Source organism: Taudactylus pleione, unplaced genomic scaffold (genome assembly GCF_031769625.1).
Source record: "Taudactylus pleione unplaced genomic scaffold, aTauple2 ptg000145l, whole genome shotgun sequence".
NCBI classification, from domain to species: Eukaryota; Metazoa; Chordata; class Amphibia; order Anura; family Myobatrachidae; genus Taudactylus; species Taudactylus pleione.
This window is the reverse complement of record NW_028284547.1, coordinates 6,672,850-6,687,287: the sequence shown is the minus strand read 5'-3', so window position 1 is coordinate 6,687,287 and position 14,438 is coordinate 6,672,850. Positions and strand designations below refer to the sequence as shown.

General features: G+C 35.0%; 1 pseudogene; it reads right to left on the bottom strand.

The window, feature by feature from the left end:
• Positions 1-14,438, bottom strand: part of LOC148522667 (uncharacterized) — a 360,297-nt pseudogene that overhangs the window by 255,124 nt on the left and 90,735 nt on the right.

The window sequence follows — 14,438 nt, the reverse complement described above, 5'->3', positions numbered from 1 at the left end:
CAGACTTCTGTGGCACTGCTGCAACCAGGTGCTTGCTCTGTGAAAGTGGGTGAGAACAGGCTCCAGTGTAAAAATTTCCACTGTTCTCCATTTTCACTGTTCAGTGCACTCTGAAATACACAAGAATAAGGGTACAGTAAATATACAATTTTCTCATTACAGCAGTGTAAACAATTACTCATACTGTACTGTCAGGAATTTGCTGCTACGCTATGCAACTACAGTAATACCCCTTTCACACAGAAATGGAAATTACTGGGAAAAGCACTTTTACCTGGTAATTTGCTGATCAACATGGATATTTTTTCTGTGAAAGGGTTACCCCGGGACTTCGACCTTACTTTTACCAGGGAGGGAGACCCAGCAATTTCTAACCAGGTTGACCCTTTCACACAGAATAAATACCCATGTTGATCTGCTAATCACTGTATGAAAAGAGGGTACAAAGTGGGACTATCAAAAAAACCTGTGCTTCAAATGTCGGGTAACATTTTTTTTTGCTATTTTCTGTGTGAAAGGGTTATTACTGTAGTTATCATATACAGAACTTACAGTACTGTTCCAACATGACCCATTCCAGTAGGGGTGAAAGGCTCTATTCCTGGTGATCCATCTGACTTTATGAATGCCATCACCTGTGTTGAGCAAGTTAGTTGACAATAAAGGCTTTTCACCACAGATGACAGTAGTCATAAATTAAAAGGGAAGTCCAGGAATACAGTATTTTGGGAAACATATAGTAAGTCTACCCCTATAGCACATACTTTACTGTATGTGACAGGGTACATAAAACTGTGGCATACAGTATAAGACATGTAAAGTGATGCTTATTTATTGGACTCGATACACAAATATGCATATAGGGGCATGACAATCAGTAACACGGTAAACAAAAAAAACATGAACCTTAAAAATGTACTTACAGTGTTAGCGGGATGACCCTGTAGGAAAGAGCTGTAGAAGTTCAGGGTAGATCACTGTAATAAGCAGCAACAAGGTGACTTGGAAGTCAGGCAAAGTTGTAGAAAATATCTCAAAAGTTTGTACTGGTGATAGGTGCTGAAGAGAGGATCCCAGCAGCAATTCTGTACAGCAAAGTAGCAGATTCACAGTGTGGATAGCTAGGCTGGTCTGAGACTCTCTTTTATGCTACCAGAGACAAAGAAATCCTGTCTGCTGAAACTCTGCCATACTATTGGGTGACAATGGAATGCATTTTTCATATACACAAATCAGCCAGCAGAGTTTTGGCTGAAAGGATTTCTTTGTCTCTGGTAGCATAGAAGAGCTGCTCAGCTTTGCTTACTGTAACTACACTGTGATTCTAAAATCCTAGTCCAATATTTGCAAACAAAGATGCAAAACTAAGGAACAATTAGCACAACAAAGGAAATGTAGCAGGTAAAAGTAGCAGAGATTAAGAAACAGTACACAAGCAGGTCCAATACACGAGACTCTCAATATTCTTCACTATGCTTTATGACTTTGAGACCTGTATATTAATAATTTCAGAACTAACACAATTATTAAGGATCCATACTGAGGCAGATATTTTCATCTTTAATTAATATATTTTATTTACCTATATAAAATTTTAGTAATTCAAAATAAACTGTAAATGCGCCTCTGGCTCCCACTGTTGCTTTTTTTTAAAAGTCCTGATTTTAGAAATTAATGAGGTGATATATAATGACTAACTAATCTATTGATTTGTATGTGTCACATGAAATTAGAGAGAAAAAAAATGCATTCAATCATTGCTGATAATTTAAAAATGGTCACTAAAGATGTTACATAATATGTTTGGTTATTTGCCACTGTATAGTCACTTTTTAAGGCAAGAAAAAAAAAATCACCAGAGGGGCACTTTAAGTTTTAAGAATACTAATAAGAGTGCCCCCTCTGGTAAGTCTTTTTTTATCTTAAAAACCTGTTAACGTGTTTACTCATTTGGGAACACCTGCACTACTATATATATATATATATATATATATATATATATGTCATAAAAGTCCATTTTACTATATCAGTAATATTCATTCTGTATGCATAAGTCCCGTCATTCTTTTCCCTGATTACAAAGCCCAAGTGATGACATCTTGGCATGCTGTTTGGCAAAATTGAAAGGCTAATAAAAATTAATAAAGACAATTGTTTAATCATATTTATATTTCTAGTGTATGAGGTTTGTTATCATATTGCAAAATTCTAAAACTGGGGGCAGTACCGTGGTTGTTTGACTGCTAAATAATTCCCCATAAAGCTAAAAATCCAATTGTTTCATCTTGTTTGTACTAATTGTATGTCTATTATGAAGGGGTATTGTGTGAGGCCCAGAATGTCATATATAATAGTACTGACCCATAGCACCCTGTATTTCTGTCAATACTATTGTAGATTACCCAATTGTATCAATGTGATTTCACATGATATTGAGAGATAATGTCTGAATTACAAGGCAACAGTCCTCTATTGCAATATCACTGTGCATTCACCTGTTACAAATCAAGTATTTTCACTCAATGATGGATCAGTCTATGAAACAGAAGTATCCCAGTAACAGTACTGGCAGTAGTAACACTTTTTCAACCTCTTCTCATCAAAAAAGTTATTTTGGAAAGTGTAGTAAAGAACATTCCAAATCCAAACCATGTTTGACAATCTTAAATAAAATTGCTTTATTTTAGTAGTCAAGTACAAAGTTGCTTGTTAATGTGTTGCTTTGTTACAAAATGGAAAATATCTAACATCCGTTACACCTCCAGCAGTGACACGGTACAGATGGTGGAATCATAGATATTCAATTTGAATTCAATCAAAAGTCTAAAATACGCAGCTTGTGTTAAGTGGTCAAAGCAATTCTCTACTTAAATCTCTCACACAGTAGTGTTTACTTTCAGAAATTGTACCTTGAAGAACTGATTGATCTCTTTTGTGAACAGTTAATGCTGTGATGTGTCTGCTGCTTGAACTCAGTTTAGCATTTATTTGGCATCTAATCTAAGATGATATTACAAGGTGATTTCTGAGGGTGTTGAATCTAATAAATTTATCCTCAGTCTATCATGTGGTCATCCTCATGAGAGCCTGTTACATCAAAGCACTGTATCCTATTTCCCCCTGCACTTGATGAAACTTTCAAAGTTACTACAATTTCCCAAATTGTCTGACAGTCACTTCTTAAAATAATTATGAAATGTCCTTTATCTGTTCTAACCTGAGCTGTTCTTGACATTTATGGACTTCTACAACACAAAAAGATGGTTTTACACCAATTATAAATCCACTATATCATTGATTGGCATAAGATATTACTGAGCAAAAATTATAGTAACTTATTGTGGCTCAAAATTTTCAATCCATAAATGTGATTCAAGTTTTAAATTACAACTATGGGGCATATTCAATTGGGGGCGAGAATAGAAAAAATGCCACACCTGTAAGGTTTTTCCTGCAGGTGCAGGATTTTTGCTATTCAATTAGGTGCATGTTTTTTTTCAATTTAGAGCCCCGGGAGTTTTTTTTCACGCACATTCAAAGCAAGTCTGATTTTTCCTAAAATTGTTAGTATTAGGAAAAATCAGTGGGACTTGCTCTGGGACATTGGTGGCACCCCCCTTGAGGACTAATTAAGCAATTGGAAGTTTTCTTTTAGCTTAATTAGTCATTAATTACTTACCTTCTGCAGCACTGTCTTCTACATCAAGTGACAGGTCTGCAGCAGTGAGTATGCAGAGTGTGTCAGTGTTTGTAAGTGTGTATGAGTGAATGTATGTGTGTGTTTGAGTGTGTATGTATGCCCCCATTAATAGGTGCTGGAAGAACTACATCTCCCAAAAGCCCTTGTGCATCCCTGCAGCCCCTGAAGCCTACCAGCAGCCCCTGGGACTCCAAGAAGCCCCATCCCCATTGAGAAGATATAGGGGAGGCCACCTGGAGCCAAAGAGACCCTAGTATAATTTTTCCTTGTATTTTCTTATGCGGCATGTGGTTTTCAGAGTGGAAAACCCCACAAACACTTTTTTTAATTGGATACCAGGGGATTTAGGAGCATGCATAAACCATGGTAATTCAAAATTGGGCATGAGGGGCACAAGGTTTTTTCCATGCTAAACCTTGCCCTCAATTAAATATGTCTTTGGGGTGTTTGCAAAAAAAAATATTAATATTTTTCATTTGTAAAGAATTTCAAACATAGGCATCAACTACAATATTTATTTATTTATAAGAAAATCATAATAAGCGTTTATATCATAGTCTCTAAGAAAATGAGAAACATAATTTCATTCATGGTAGTACAAACTGTTTATTTGTGCTATAAATTTGACTACATAAGTTATTATTTACAGTAAATCATGGAGTAGTTCCTGCTGATATGTAGAAAAGGTCTTTCTGTTGAAACTCTGCATAGACAATAGGTGACTCCTAAACAAAAGGTTCTTTTGTTGGCATAACAGGAGGCCAGAGGCTGCTATGATCTACTTAGAATGCAAGATGTTACCCCTGCTAATGTGTAATCAGAATTTGTTTTTGTAGTAAGTAACTAGAGGAATTTTTATACCTCATTTACAAGACAAGTAGCTAGGCATGAGAAGTTGTTTTGATATAAAAATATAAACTAATTGTATGAGACCCTAATTTTATATGTTACCTCTTAGTGTAAAGCTGGGTACACACTGAAAGATACATTGGCCGATTGATCAGCCATTATATCTGCTGCCCTTCAGGCAGTGTGTACCCGCGATATGTCGGTGAACACCTGCATTCAACGACATATCGCATTGGCCGTGCTGCACATTTGATGGACAGATATGTCTGCAGACATATCTGTCCATCAACAAGTGTGTATGGGTGGTCAACAGACCACCCGTACATGCACAGCGGCAGCCGTGAGGAGCGGTGCAGGACTCACCTACCACAAAACTTCCTCTGGTTCCCGGGACCTGTGGGCAGGCACATATGATGGTTGTTCATTGTGTGCAAACAACCATCATTTGCAGATATATCTGAATATCACTTGATCTGCAGATATATCTGTATATTGTGTACCCACATTAAGGTGCATATTCAAGTAGCCGCAGGGTTTACCCCACAGCTAATTGTCATGCTGGATGGGATTCAATTAGTGGGGATTCCATGCACGGGTGTCCCTGAGACCCTGCGCATGAGTCCCTGCTGTTTGACTTTACATCGCACCTCGTGTAGGTGCGAGGTAATATCAGCATGAGGCCGCCCTATACGGCCTCGCGTTAGAGGTTATTACACACTGATTCCGCAGTTCTCCCAGAATCAGTGTGTTCTCGCGCAGGAGTTCCAGTCTAATGATGTGGGGAAATAGCTATTTAATTGAATATGCCTCTAAGAATCACATCTGTTTATCCTCTGAACTACTGGAGAGAATTGGATATATTAATACCTACACAAATGTTTTTAATAACTACATAAATGTTTGTAGATAATATTTTGGAGATTTTGTCTTCTTATCAATGCTATAAACCTAATATACTATGTTTTGCATTGTTTGAAACAAATATTGTTTTGAGCCCCCCCCCCTAAAATATCCAGATAGTACTTTGTATATGAAAATGATTACACATCATCTTTGGGTCTCTATGTACAAGTAGATATTTTTTCATGAAGCATTAGGAAAACTTAAAAATTAATGCTTTATATATACTTTATACATATAAATACATATATATATATATATATATATATATATATATACACTTCTAGGCTTCTAAATAAATGGTATAAGCCAGATATCTAAATATCTTTAATTTCAAATATTGGAATTTAGGAATGAGTTATGGGATCATATGTGTAACATAGCTTTACATTCTCTATCTGTAATGTTGTATTATTTGCATATAATATATCTACATATTTTCACTATCAACACACCCAGTGTGTCATATATATCCACATCTTTATAGTCTCTATCAGTATTATGTTGTCATGTGAACAATTTATGTATATTCTCTTTTAAAAATGTGGGATTATGTATATAATTATCTGTATATTCTTATTATCTTAGTATGCTGGGTAAATTTGTGAAAAATGTCTTTTTATTTTTATCAGTAAGGATAAAAGTATTACAACAAGTTTTTGTTTTATTAGTATAACTAAATATCATAACAATATATTTACAATTATTTTGCTCACTTCCATAGGATGTGAGCCTCAGCTTTTCTTTTTCTTTAGTAAATGGAAAGGGGAATCTAGCAGGCAGCTCCAATATAGAATCTAACATATTTTTCTGTGCATCATATTATTATAAATATAAAGTGGTATCTAAGTGGTATCACCATCATAGTATCTTACATAGTACTCTGTGCATTAGGTTAGTATATATAATTGGGTATCTAGGTGGCAGCTCTATCATAGTATCTTACATATTACTCTGTGCATCAGGTTAGTATATATAAAGAGGTATCTAGGTGACAACTCCATCATAGTATCTTACATATTACTCTGGGCATCAGGTTAGTATATATAAAGAGGTATCTAGGTGGCAGCTCCCTCATTGTATCTGACATATTACTCTGTGCATCAGTTTAATATATATAAAAAGGTATCTATAGTAGGTGGCAGCTCCATCATAGTATCTTACATATTACTCTGTTCATCTGGATAGTATATATAAAGGGGTATCTAGATGAAAGCTCCTTAAAATATCTCATATAATACTCTGTGCATAGGGTTAGTATATATAGAGGGATATCTAGGTGACAGCTCCATCACAGTATCTTATATATTAATCTGTGAATAAGGCTAGTACATACACTAAGGTATGTAGGTGGCAGCCCCATCTCATAGTATCTTACATATTATTCTATACATCAGTTTAGCATATATAAAGGGCTATGAAGGTGCCAGCTACATCATAGTATCTTACGTATATCAGGTTTTTACTTATAAAGCAATATCTATATGGCAGCTCCTTGATAGTGAGGAGGAAAAATGGATATATAGAAATTTGACAACATACACAAATATAAAAACAACAGGAAATGACTGTTTTATATTTGTTACTATATCTATCTATTTATCTACCTACTATCTATCTATCTATTTATCTATCTATCTATCTATCTACCTACATATATATATATATATATATATATATAGATATATCTACCTCTATCTATCTATCTATCTATCTTTCTATCTTTCTATCCACCTATATCTATCTATCTATCTATCTTTCTATCTACCTATATCTATCTATCCACCTATATCTATCTATCTATCTATCTACCTATATCTATCTATCTATCTATCTATCTATCTATCTATCTATCTATCTATCTATCTATCTATCTATCTATCTATATATCTATCTCACTCCAATACTATACCTAGAAGGTACTTAAACAATAGAGCTTTACAAAGATGATTAATGGTAGTTTTTATTATGTTCTTCAGTATGTCCATTAGTGATACATTTTTAGACCTAAATGTTTTTTAATGTTGTTTTTTCTTCCTTTGTGTGCCTGCAGATATTTTCTTAGGTAATAATTTGGAAATCCAATTTGATCTGGAATTATACCCACTCACCAAAAATCTACCAAAAAGAATGCAAATGGACATTTGTTAGTTAAAATAAGATAATCTTTTATTCCATATAAAAATTGCAAACTCTATAAAAAATTGCTTTCATGATTTGATAACAAGGTGTCATAGTTACGCCACTTTAGAAAGGTAGAATTAAATCATGCCAAAAACCTTCTGTTTGTGAGCTCAATGATGGGGAATTCAACCATTGCAGTTAAATAAGGGAGAAATTGTATTTTGTCCCTTGTAGTGATTACTTTAGAGGTATATATCTAAGTCTAAAATATGATGAATGTAAAAAATTTCAGATAACATAAGTCTCAAGGTTGCCTTCTTTGAAAAAGTAGTACCTTGAAGACACCTCAAAGTTATGTAAACCTGAGGTAGCAAGTCTATCAGCCTACTGTAGTGATAACAACAGCAGGTGTAAGCATGTAAGCAATTTTTTATACAGTTTATAATTGTTTAATCAGGAATAAATGCTGTTCTAATTTGAACTAATTAGTGGCCATTGGCCTTCTTTTTGGGTGAATTTTGGAGAGTGGGTATAATTCCAGACCATATTGGATATCAAACTTATTATATAAGAAAATCTTTGAAGGCACAAAAAGGAAGAACAATCACCATTAACCACTTAACTGACAATTTTTTTCCCCAAAAACCGCTCAGAAATTGTCGGGTTTTTTTATGACTGAATTAGGTCAAGAAAATCTTTGTAAAACTTATCCAACACGATTTTTTTTTAATATATAGGTTTAAACACCATATACCATAAAACAGCAGTTCTTATCATATACTGTAATGATGGCCATTGGCAGCTGTACCATCGATGGTCAGCTGTATCATCGATGGACTGTATATATATATATATATATATATATAATTGTATGTGATTTTTTTTCTCTTGCATTTACAATGCCCAATCACTGTGTACAGCAGTTATCAGGACAGGGGCAGAGTTGTCTGGTGGAGGAGAGAGTGAGGTGCCACTCTTGCCAGCTGCGTGGGATGGGGACAGAGCAGCAGCTGCCTCTGATGCTATGGCTGCTGCTTCTGTATGCTGTGATGCTGAAGGTAGGAGGTGGGCAAGCCACTGGCTCCCCTTGGACAAAACAGCAGCCGTGGCTGACAGGAGCTGCAGCTGCTGCTTTTGTAGATCTAATGTCACCGGCAGCAAGTGCTGGTGAAGGAAGGGATGGGAGAGCTGCCAGCTTCCCAGTAACAGCAGCAGCCATGGCTAACAAGCCACCATTGCTGCTTCTAAATGTCATAGCCAAGCCAGAGTAGAAGGGGGTGGGGGGCCCGCCAGCTTCCAAGGCTGGGGACACAGCAGGACAGCTGCACTGGGAGGGGTGACACACCAGCTGCCCGATCACTGCTGGTCACAGTGATAATGGCACATAGGGGGAGTATCAAGTGATGCAAAGTGACCAGCAGGTCCCTCTAATGTAGTTGGCTGCAGGAAGATTAACTTCCTGCAGCCACACACTGGCCATTTCTGACTGGTTTTATCAGATATGACCATGTCAGTGAATGCCCTCTCTGGTATGGTTGTACCAGGCAAGTTGATAAGAGACATTTGGGTCTGCAACTGTAACACTAATGGACATACAGTACTGATGAATATATGAAACTACCATTGATCAGCTTTATTGTTTAAGTGCTCTCTAGGTATTGTTTTGGAGTGATATTGTTTAGAATTCTGCTTAAAGAGGATATTACCGGAGGTGCAGCTGTCTCTTTTGGTGCAAGATAAGAGCAGTATATATACACTATTACTGTAAAGGTAAATTTACACCAGTAAATTAATGCTTTTAAAAAAATTATATTATTCTCAGGACAAATAAGGAGCATAATTTCCACTAAGATCATAAGAATACATTGTGAAAAAGGACATTGCTATCTGATCAAGCCAACTGAATATGCTATTTATCCTAAAACTTCTGCATGATTCACAAAAGCTATTACTTCATTTTCTAGATAGAAGTGACCTTCTACAACTAATTAATCACTCATCTAATACACAATGAGTATCAAAGTACAGAAAGCTCATCTGTGTGCTCTGAGTGTGACAAATGCTTTACATGTAAATCAAAGCTTCTCATACATCAAAGGAGTCACATTGGCCAGAAACCACATTAGTGCACTGAATGACAAAGCAATTACACACAAGTCAAGTCTTCTTATACATCAGAGGATTCACACACTAGAGAAGTCATTTAAATGCTCTGAGTGCAGCAAGTGCTTCACTGACCAGCCACAACTTGTTATACATCAGAGGATTCATATAGGAGAGAGACCATATAAATGTTCTGAATGCCGCCAGTGTTTTTCACATCAGTCATCTATTTTTGGACATCAGATGATTCATACAGTAGAAAAAAATGTAAATCATCTGAATGTAGTAAGTATTTTACCAACAAGTCATATCATGTTATACATCAGAGGAGTCACACAGGAGAGAAACCATATAAATGCTGTAAATGCAGCATATGTTTTGCTCAAAAGAGAACATTTACTAATAACATAAGGATTCACTCTGAGGGTCTGAATTTATTATGTATTTATTAAGTAAGTTAACTTGTTTCACTTCAATATGTTTACAACTTAAGTATTTTTTTCTGAATGTGACAATTATTTTATATAAAAAAATCTTGTTAATGACTGGAGAGTAGAAACATGTATCATTTATCCTCTGCATCAGGGTAATGTAATAAACAATGTGTATGAAAAAACCCACAATAATTGTTTGAAACAATTATTTATTTTCAAATATCCTCGTGGCATAAGTTATTCTACTATTACTGACAGCTAATACATTTGTATAAAACAAAGAAGAGAGAATATCACAAACCTTGGTGTATTGCACAGGTATAAAAGATAACGTTTATTGTATTTTCATAAAAGGAAGTTTATCTATAATAAAAAATATCAATCAAAAAGTAGAACATAAAACATAGTAAGGAAAGTGAAAAATAAGTGTTAAAAAGTAATAAAAAAGCAATGGGACTTTAGCATGATTTGATGATGCTTCTGATAGTGTGACAAATATCTGTAACATACAGCTGTTTTCCTCTTGTCACTGTGTGCTCATACACATGTACTTGTTGATGAACACTTTGTGTTACTGTTTTTCTTGTAAACACTAATTATTGCTGAATTGACAATGGGTAATTATATGGTAATTGTTTATTAGTGGTCATATTTGCTTGGAGTTTTTCTCCAATTTATTACAAGAGTTATCCAATGTATATGGATTTTAGTGTTGAATTAGAGATGTTTATTTTTAATTTGCTATATTAAAAGTTAGATTTTAATTGCTATGTGATTTAGAGTGTACCCCCATATAAGAGTATTGTTATATAATTATTTGCTCCTTTCTTGTATACCTATTATTGCTTTGAGTTGCACCTCTTCAATATATTTGAAGCTTATTTGAGGGTAATTTTTTAAATAAATGGGCAATATATACTCATTAGTATAGAATTCTATGAATTTGCATATTTTAATTCAATCTCTTTGTGCAGTCCTTGCCCCCTTCCCCCATTCCTTTTACTTCCTACATTCCAAGATTATTTGTCATAGGTTACAAGACCCAAAAAAGGAGTTTTCCCCAATGTGTGTCTATAGGCAGCTGTGTGATCTGCACAACATTCTATAGCTGGGTCAGTGTAACACTCATACCCCAGTTTGCCTGAGACAGACCTGCCCCTCTTTAAAATATGCTTATCTATTTTTATGGTGAAACACTGTGTGACAGAAGATGTAAAACCAGTGGGTGTCTATAATGCTTTTATTTAATGTTGTGCCAAAATATGATCAAAATATATCTTTGTATAGTGTAAAAGAAATGCCAATCACCCTAGGAGTAAGACATGATTTTATTTGTAACTTGTAATTGGTATTCAAAACTGGGGATGTTGCTAAAGCTAAATACTTTGTCATCTGATAAGTTTTAAGCTTTTGGAAGCTCACAGGCCCTCTCATGCATCATACAGTCACCAATATCATATTTATGTAGCAACCTGCAGAGACACTGATAGCCAGACATGGATTGTTGCCTATATCATTTACATCATCTAACACACATCTATGTTTTTCAATGAAGAGTCTGTAAGGGTTGTCTCTGTATAACCTAACTATTAGGGCACCACATCTTCTGTTTCTCAATATGGAAATGGAATATTTTAAACCTCCTTTCATAAACAGCTCATTAGTATTTTGTAGTAAATTTGTTGTATGATTTGAAAAAAACTAAACAGATGTGTCCACATACCCCAATCCTCAAATAACACCAAATAGACCCATTTATTGACACAGACTTTGAAACTTAGCTGGGGCAAAACACTAATCCTAAAATACTAGTCCAATATTTGCAAACTAAGGTCCGAATTCAATTCAGTGCGATGTAGAATAGCCGTGTGAGGGAGCTCCCGCAGCTATTCAATACAATGTGCTGTTTGGGTGGCTAAAGGATTTCTTCTCGCACCCCTCTGGGATGCAAAGAGACATCAAAGAAAAGTGCTAGGTGCGCAGATGTTTTCTGGCTTAGCGCAGCGCTAACAGTTGCGTGCCCAGCACTTTAGTTGGAGAATGTCAGTTACCATGCCTTAGCACACAGGTTAAGTCATGAGAACTGGCATTCTCTGACTTACCTGCTTCCTGACCAGGCAAACAGTGCATTGAATTGAATAGCTGTGGGAGCTCCCTTCCATGGCTATTTTACATTTCACTGAATTGAATTTGGCTCTAAGATGCTAAGCTAAGGAAAAATTTGCACAAAAAAAGATAATGTAATGTGAAAAATATGCAGAGATGAGGAAACAATACAAAAGGGAGATCCAATAATGGTAACTCTCACTATTCTTAATTATGCTTTATGACTTTGGGACCTATTTATTAATAATTGCAGAACTGACACAATTATTAAGTATCTACATTGAGACAGATATTTTCATCTTTAATGAAAATATTCCAGCTATGTATAAGGGAAACTTGCAGGGACAGAAGTTGTGGTACCTGCTTTACCTGCAAGTTTTTTGTCCAGCATTTTGTGTAAGACTTATCCTGGAGAAGTTGAGACTGTGCATGCTCACAGTGCCAGTTTCCACTGCCGGTCAGAAGCTACTGGGAAGAGATCAGAAGGTAAGCCTCCTCAGGCTTAAAGCAGTTTACACCATCTGAGTATAGTGTAAACTTATGGGGCCAAACTCCAAAAAGCTTTGCTTTTCATAGTTTGATCCATAGGGGTCAGATGCTAGACCCCATTGATAATAATGTGGATTGTGATCTGCAGTGCTAATTAGCACTCTGCCAAAGATTTCAGTGCTTTTTCCTTTTAGTAAATAGCAGCAATTCATACATTTATGCAGAAACTGTACTTTAGATATAATTCTGTGGAAAAAGCTTCATAAATAGGCCCCTTTGTACCAATTCATTTGTGACAATATTGCCTGGATTTGTTACCTTGTAGAACTATCATTTGGCACAATGATGTCACATTTTTTAAGTGGGTGGCACTACAATACAGCAAACTATGAACTATGGGCACTAAAATGTGGCATACTAAGAACTGAATGATATGCAATGTGGCATAAATATTGTGATAATATTTATTCATCTATATTGCTAACAATAAATGTTCCATACATTTTTGCATTTTTTTAATCAATATTGAGGCAATAAACCATTTTAATTACCTATATAAGATTTATGTCATGATTTTATATATGTGGTATAAATTATGTGATAATATTTATTCATCTATATTGGTAACAATAAATGTTCCATACATTTTTGCATTTTTTAACCAATATTGAGGCAATAAACCATTTTAATTACCTATATAAGATTTATGTCATGATTTTATATATCTATAGGGTGACTTAACCCTATTGGCCAAATGTAATATAATGAGAGTTTAGAAAATGTAAGAGTTCTGCAGTAACCTCTCCTACTATTACATTGGTATAATTGTATTTTGAAGATGAGAAAACATCTGGATGAAAGTTGATATCGTGAGAGTTATCTGAGTCTGAACATGTGAGTTTGCTTGTTCTTGGACTCTATTACATTGGCTGAATTTAAAAAGTATGAGAGTTTACTCTCACCTTTTCTAAACTCTCACCCTATTACATTTGGCCCTATATCTGCCTTTGGCACTCACTGTTGTTCTTTTTTTAAAAAAATGGTCTGACAATTAATTAGCTGATATTTAATGATAAATTAATCTAAGGATTTGTATGTGTTATAGGAAATGAGAGGGAAATAGTGTGAATTAAAATATTGCTGTTTGTTAAAAATGGTTGGTAAATATGTTGCATAATATATGTTTCACCCATTTGCTTATTTGCAACTGTATAATAGCTTTATAAGGTAAGAAAAAAAACCTCATCAGATGGGCACTTTATGTTTTAAGAATACAGATGAGAGTGCCCCCTGGTGAGTCGTTATTCTTACCATAAAAACCTGTTAAAGTGCTTATTCAATGGGGAGCACCTCCACTCCTTATATATATAGGTAAAAAATGTCAACTTTACTATATAAGTAATAATCATTCTGTATGGCTTTCTAGCTGGTGCACAAGTCCTGTCCTTTCTTTTCCCTGATTATATTGAACAATAGCGCAAATGATGGCATCTTGGCATGTTGTTTGGCAAAATTGAAAGACTTTCCTAAGTTAAAAAACAATAGTTTAATCATATTTGTATTTCTATTGTATAAGGATTATTATTTTTTTATAACAAACTGTTAAAACTGCTGGCACTACCATGGGTGTTTAACTCTACTACATAACCCATAAAGCTAAAAGTCTAATTCTTTAATCCTGTTTGTACTAATTATATGACTATTGTGAAGGGATATTGTGTTTGGCCCAGAAT